The following is an 8050-nucleotide window of genomic DNA, read 5'->3' as shown; positions in this document are numbered from 1 at the left end:
CTTCCCTCTGGGAGATGCCCAAGAAAGCATCGCAGAGCCTCTGAAGGAAGAGCAGCCGCTCTCCTCCTGGGCGCCCTCTGAGGATTCTCTCACTGTCTTCTGTGTCGGTCGGTCACCTGGGCATGGGTTTCTACCAGCTGAGCAATTGTTACTTATCCTCCACGTCCTGAATAAAATACAGTTCTTTTGTGAGATGGGAAAATATTTTCTTTCTTTGCAAACCTGCTTTTAGCAATATCATATGATAATGTTGCTTGATTTCTATCCTTCTTTGATCCCGAGTTTCAGGCTTTCTCAGTCAGTGTTATCTGAATTTTGAGTCGTATCAATGATTATTTCTATACAGTTAAAAACCCAGGTTATTTTCCTAATTATTGCTTGACTCATTTAAGGAACACGTTTTGTAACTTCTTGGGATTTCAAATCCTTTAATAAACTCTGGGGAAAATCACATATACAGTGCCCACTTGCTTAGCCATAAAAATTACATGAAAGTGTGTCATTTAGTTGGCACAATGCCGAGCATGTAATTGGCATTTGAGAGGTGGCAGATCATCATTGTCCCTGTCGTCATCACCGTCACCACCACCAACACCGTCACCACCACCCCCAGGTGCTCCAAGCAGGGGAGTGGCTCTGACATACCTAGTAGAGCAAGCAAGGATATTCTTTAAACTCTATTATCCATTCATATTCTGTGTTGATTTTCTTTACCAGTTTAACTGAATTTTTAATCTGACCCCACAAAATAACCAGTTTGGGAAATTATTGGGATACTCTGTATAAAATTATAATAGTTCTGAAAACATGGGTAGTACAAAAGAAAGGGAATTTAAAGGGACCTTACCAGGCAAAGTGCTACCTCTTCCCCATTTGTACAACGTGCTCTTCTTATTGCAAAACTCAACAACCGCAGGGTCTTACTATGTTTTTTCACCTCGGAAATTACATTCTTCATTATTTTGACCCCACATTTGAGATACACAGGGGATTCCAATGTTTATCTTGATTTACAAAATGACTGTTACTATGCCGCTTGTTTTCCAAGTGCTTAGCTTACTGGTCCAGTAAGCTGTGAAAAGGGATGTGTTCATTAAGCATATCCCTTCTTGTGGTTAGAAGTAAAGGAGTCAAAGATGCCAGAACTGCAGAAGCAAACAAAAGCCCATGTTACTGTTCAACGCTCACCAGACCGTGTCATGAGTGAAAAATCAACACTGCTATTTGGGAGTTGTCTCTACTGTAGCTACTGTTATTTGACCTGACATAGAAATTAGTTCTTTGAGGTGGGATGCTCCTGTAACAAATCTTAAAATAATTGTGGCATTGGCTCATGTGTCTGGAGGTGGTTGGAAAGGAATCTGATATTGGAAGCCGTAAATGTGGTGCTACATGTTATTCAAAGGCAAAACGTTTGAAGTAATGGTTGTCCATGGTATCTTTAGAGGCAAAGCAATGGTTGCTCACTTGCTGATTTGCCCAGGGTATTTCAGGAGATGTATGTTCAGGAAAATCTTTCTGGTTGACAGGCCAGAAATGTAAAGAATGAAAAGAAAAATAATACAGTCCAGAAGTTCAAAACCTTGTTGAATTAGAAAACTCACCGCTTGTAAGTCCTAAAGAGTAAGAGATGCGATTAGAAGTGGTTTTCAACTAGAAGTTCAATTTCAGTGGACTGTTACAACAGGGAAAGTAGACAGAAGTTGTCTTCTTTCCACCTGTGTGCCAGGGAGCCTCATGGTTGCTGTATTATATTAGGGGAAAAGGCAGTAATTTAATCAGGCCAGAAATTTCCTTCTACAAAAGGACCTAACTGAGATCTGTAGGACATAGAAATGATTGGGGGACTGAAATTATATCAGGTGCCTAATAAGTTTCTGAGGGAATTGAGAACTAAATTAACTATGGGCCAAAACGAAAAAGAATGATTTTTAAGATTACTAACGACATTCCCGCGCACCTTTCCCTAATTTCCAACTAGGAAATCAGATATGGTCACTACAGGTGACTAAAAGGGAATATCCACTCTGAGGTGACTACAAGGACCCCAGAGAATGATGGATAAAGGAAGCTCTCTCAGAGAATAGTATCAGATCCTGAGAGAGCCAAGGAGGAGAAGGAACACAGAGATGCTCAAACATTGTTACTCCGTTGTATGATACTTATTCCTTCATGCTTTCCCTCTGGGATTATTGAGGAATAATTAACAAACGAAATTGTACATATTTACTGTGTATAATGTGATGACTTGACATATGTGTACTTTATGCAGTCATTACCATCATCGGTCACTTAGAACATAAATCACTTCATCAGTAACAATGTAATGTGTGTATGTCTCCCTGTTTCTGTGTGTGTGTGTGTGTTTTTGTATGTGTGTGTGTGATGAGAATGCTTATGGTCTAATTTCCCAGCAAGATTCAACTACACAAGTGAGTGCTATTACCTAGATCACCATGCTCTACTGTAGACTCTGAGAACTCATTCATTGTATGATTGCAGGCTTGTACCCGTGGCCAAACATCCGACCTTTCCCCGACCCCTCAGACCATGCTGACCACCATTCTACTCTCTGTTGCTCTGACATCTGTTAGTTTGGAAACACATTCCAAAATGAACAATGGTACGAAGGAGAAATAAGAAATAAATAGAAAATAACCTGAGATGAACGAAAATGAAAAGAAAACATACAAGAACATTCGGGATAAATGTATTGCAGCACAAAGAGAGCAACCTATGCCTAGAGATATCTATATTACAAAAGATGATCTCAAATCAGTAGCCTGATAGACACGGATGCATGTGTGTGGGTATATGAAAATAGAAAACTCGTAACACTGAATACAGCAAAGTATAAGCAGTGATTGTTTTTGGCCGTTTAATACACATGCTCATTTTTTAACAGCTTTATGTTTTCCGCATTGTATATTAAATGGTATACCTTCATTTTAATAACAACGTATCATATTGTTAAAAATATATATAGGAGTCAGTGTAGATGTGGCTGAGCTGCAAGCAAAGTTTACGACCTGGTCTTCTGGCACATGCCTAGCTGATGACTTTCACACGATTCAAGTGTCTCCTTTTTCTCCTCCTCTACTCCTCATTCCCTCTTCTTCCTGCTGTCCCATTATAAAACCCCATTCCTAAGAAGCTTCCTGATTATTTGGCCAAGACAAGTTACTAGGCCAGTTCTTCCTTCTGACTGCAGGAAGAATTATGAAAGGACTATTACTAAATGCATGGGCGATATGTCAAAGTACCAAATTGGACGGTTGAGGGGTAGATATTGGCAGTGAAGATAATATGGCAGGTTGAGGGTTCTGGCACGTGAAGAAGAAGACAGAGAATAAACGGTGAACATTTTTTTTCAAATTTCTCTCTTCAAAGACCTAAAATATTGTTGGACTGAGTGGAAAAAAGCAAATATATCAGATGTGCCCTAAGTTCACATTTCATCCAGATGTCAGACCTGTAGTGCTTTGCTTATCTTTCCCCTCCCAGCGTCACTCTGAATCATTTATATGTGATGCTCTGAATCTGAAATGGTACCTTATATCTAGTTTTGGTTTCACACAATTGAAACGTCGTATTCACTTCTGGAATACAAGAGATTTATTTCGTGATAAAGGAATTTTAAGTGCAGGACAGCAGTCTAGGGAAGAGTTCGCGTAAGCTGAGATGGGATATCCTGATTCCATTAAACATCTGTTCCCACATTCTACAGTACCATAGAGCGAGATTTGCAACTCTATTCCTAAACCAGACAGGGCCCTCACCAACCATGATCCACCAAAACACTCTTCAGTGCCCATGGGGACAGCATAGAAAAGAGTAGTGTTCATATCCAGGATACAATGGAGGAACTTAGAAAACCTGTTAACATCTAAATCACTGAAAAGGCAGAAATGAAATCTTTGGTGGACGTGCTAAGACAATGGTTCCTGAACTTCAGTTATTTGCTAATAGCTCATTCTATTTGTCGAAATTCCACACCCCATGTGTCATATTACATTAATATGTTTGGCTTTAAGTTCACTTCAAAATACCTTTGAAAATTTTTATTTTAATTTGCCATCGGTAATCATGTAAATGAAATGACAGATGAAATATTCAAATTATATATTACAACCTGTAGGTACGTATATACATACAGAAATATGTTACAGAAACTGGGACAAGGACAGAGAGAGAGAGATTAAAATGTCTGGAACACGCAAAATCTGCAGAGCTGAAACTGCTACAAGTCCATCTGACAGAGGAATATTCTTTTACCTGAGGGAACGTCAGCCTTGTTCTATTCAGGCCGTCATTGGATTGGATGAGAACTTCCCACGTTATAGAGGGCAACTGACTTAACTCAGGCTACTGATTTAAATAATACTCTCATCCAAAATCATCCTTATAGAAACACACAGAATAATGTTTGTCCAGTAAACAGGGGACCTGTGCCAGTGAATCTGACCCATAAATTAACCATCAAACCTTCCTTCCAGCACATTGACAAATTGTATGAAGAAAGTACAGCACGAAATAGGTTTATTTGACACATGCTCCACCGTGACCTAAATGGAAAATGCAAAACATAGGTTTAAAATATAACAAAATTCTTATTAATGATTAAGAAGTTGTACATGAATGGCAATGAACTTCAGTGACTGCGTTTTTATTCAAGTGATTTCAACTTTCTCATGAATTTACCCTAGATTTGATGGGAAACAATATGTGTTTAAATAATTCATAAGTATTAAATACATACAAAATTAGTTGCGTGAATGGCATTGCATAATACATTGGGTTTCCCAATAATTTTACAGCGACAGGAAGCCAGAAAATTTGAACAATCCTCTGAGATTTCTTCAAAAATTGAAGACATCCGAAGAGGTCAGTTGGAGAAATTGGATTGGAGCATGTGTTATGTCCCTTTGGGAGGTATGAGCAAAAAGCTTCATTTCTGTTGTAAGTCTTGGGTCTGAGCTGCCAGCTCATCTCAGTTGTGGTAGGGGATGCTATGTACCTAGTGGATTCCTTGTGGCAGGAAGTAAAACAGATTTATAAAGGTCACAGGCATCTGACTGCTGGATGTTCTTTATTTGAAGGAGCAAACAGTGAAAGGAGGACCGTAGTGGTCAACACTTTACTACACGTTTCCAAGTGTCAAGATAGGGAATCATATGAGATGATCTGCAAATTTCCCTCAGACCATTTTCGAAGACGAAACGAGACTTTGTTTAGCAAGCCATGAATCAAACCGAAATGAATTGAAAGAAAGACTTGAGGTAAAGTGACATGTGTCACCAGGTAGCGAGGCCCATTTCAAACCAGTATGTACAACAAACTTGCCACCAGATCAAGTGCAACTAGGCAGGCAGTTTTAGAGTCAAGGATGGTGAAAGATATGAAAGGGTCATCCTCCCCAGTCAAGGAATGGAACTTTTGACTCCAAGTTAGAGGACACTCCAAGTGCTCCCACTGCCTTAAACGACTGAAACTGAGAGCTAAGGCAGGGACTCTGTGAGTCATGAGAACATAATCCAGTGAGGAGATCCGGGATCAGGATATTTCCTGTTTTCAGAGTCCCTGCCAAGCCAGTTATGGATGGATTTGCATTTGGGTCAGGAAATGATTGGACCAGGCCAAGTTTGGTAGTTCCGCTTCCCCCTGGGTGGGGCAGTAAGCGCCAATAAATAGGTCCTCTGCTGCACGACAGCTATCCTCCTGCCACTCGAGATCTGATTGACTTTGGAGAACCTGGTGAGTCTTATTCTTCATTTCAACTTTGTTCATGGACACCCAAATGTTGAGTTTAGGCTGGACTCAGCAAGCTTGATGGGTCCAAAATTATGATCATGGGTATAATGCTACTTAGTGGATGAGAACTTGGAATCTGGGCACAATGTTGTATTGTATTTACTAGATTACTGATACCTAGTTTGAATTCCTCTATTGAAAAAGAAATTAACAGGAAATATTGACATGAAGGGATAAAGAGCAAAGTATTTACCTTCTTCTATGCCTTTCTCTTGGACCTCTGCTGTGATTTCAGAGGCATTTATCTTAGAAGGTGTGAGACCCTTACACTCATCCTGATTGCCCTCTGCTCTGGATATAAGTCATCCTGTCGGGACATCATGAGAGGAAATGTTGATACAAATTGCTTGTGAGCTTGCCCATGATTTTAGAACATGTGAGGGCCTTTTCTGAAGATGTCGTTTTCATTAAAAAGAAAAAAGGAAAGAAGGAAAGAAAGAAAGAAAGAAAGAAACCAAAAGAGAAAACATTGCATGTTTCTTCAAAACAAAGATATTTTCTTTAGAAAAGCTGTATGAGAAAAGGGAAGGTTTTCTCTGGGCTGATGTAACGATTTTCTGAAGAGCGAGAGAGAAGTCAGTAATTCATTAAAAAGTATTAAACAGATTAAAGCACATACTTAGAGATTGGTGAGATACTATCTGTTGTTATTCCACAAGATTTTGCTGTTTGCTCTATAGGAATTCCTTGTTGTGAACACGGTCATATACTTTCTTTCAGATATTAAGACTCCAGAAAGATGTCTTCTCAACATCAGCAGTGCAAGCAGCCCTGCCAGCCACCACCAGTGTGCACACAAAAATGCCATGACCCTTGCCCACCTTGCAAGTGTCCAGACCCTTGCCCACCTTGCAAGTGTCCAGACCCTTGCCCACCTTGCAAGTGTCCAGACCCTTGCCCACCTATAAAGTGCCCTGACCCATGCGTGCCTCAGCAGTGCAAGCAGAAATGCCCTCCTGGGGCACCTGTTCAACATTGCTAGCAGAAGTGGCCACCCAAGAGTATGTAAGAGCTTGAGCTTTTATCTGCATCTGGAAAGGATAAGGACAATGGACTCAACTAGTTCCAGAGCTCCACCATCCTCTTCTCTTCAAAGCCTATCATGGATACGGAAGAAGCTTCTCCACCTTTCAGCCTCAATATGCGAGTGGTGCTTCCTGACAGACAGAGGTTTCTTACCTGCGGGTGCTGTACTGCTTCCCTCTGGGAGGTGCCCAAGAAAGCATCGCAGAGCCTCTGAAGGAAGAGCAGCCGCTCTCCTCCTGGGCGCCCTCTGAGGATTCTCTCGCTGTCTTCTGTGTCGGTCGGTCACCTGGGCATGGGTTTCTACCAGCTGAGCAATTGTTACTTATCCTCCACGTCCTGAATAAAATACAGTTCTTTTGTGAGATGGGAAAATATTTTCTTTCTTTGCAAACCTGCTTTTAGCAATATCATATGATAATTTTGCTTGATTTCTATCCTTCTTTGATCCCGAGTTTCAGGCTTTCACAGTCAGTGTTATCTGAATTTTGAGTCGTATCAATGATTATTTCTATACAGTTAAAAATCCAGGTTATTTTCCTAATTATTGCTTGACTCATTTAAAGAACAAGTTTTGTAACTTCTTGGGATTTCAAATCCTTTAATAAACTCTGGGGAAAATCACATATACAGTGCCCACTTGCTTAGCCATAAAAATTACATGAACGTGTGTCATTTAGTTGGCACAATGCCGAGCATGTAACTGGCATTTGAGAGGTGGCAGATCATCATTGTCCCTGTCATCATCACCGTCACCACCGCCAACACCGTCACCACCACCCCCAGGTGCTCCAAGCAGGGGAGTGGCTCTGACATACCTAGTAGAGCAAGCAAGGATATTCTTTAAACTTTATGATCCATTCATATTCTGTGTTGATGTTCTTTACCAGTTTAACTGAATTTTTAATCTGACCCCACAAAATAACCAGTTTGGGAAATAATTGGGACACTCTGTATAAAATTATAATAGTTCTGAAAACATGGGTAGTACAAAAGAAAGGGAATTTAAAGGGGCCTTACCAGGCAAAGTGCTACCTCTTCCCCATTTGTACAACGTGCTCTTCTTATTGCAAAACTCAACAACCGCAGGGTCTTACTATGTTTTTTCACCTCGGAAATTACATTCTTCATTATTTTGACCCCACATTTGAGATACACAGGGGATTCCAATGTTTATCTTGATTTACAAAATGACTGTTACTATGCCGCTTGTTTT

General features: G+C 40.3%; 1 long non-coding RNA gene across 1 annotated transcript in view; it reads left to right on the top strand.

Annotated features, from left to right (window-relative positions):
* LOC125962138 (uncharacterized) overlaps positions 1–8050 on the top strand; it is a 112334-nt gene that overhangs the window by 56460 nt on the left and 47824 nt on the right. The window lies entirely within an intron of this gene.

This window comes from Orcinus orca, chromosome 1 (genome assembly GCF_937001465.1).
Source record: "Orcinus orca chromosome 1, mOrcOrc1.1, whole genome shotgun sequence".
Taxonomy (NCBI): domain Eukaryota; kingdom Metazoa; phylum Chordata; class Mammalia; order Artiodactyla; family Delphinidae; genus Orcinus; species Orcinus orca.
Note: the sequence above shows the minus strand (reverse complement) of the source record. Positions and strands in the feature narration are given on the sequence as shown.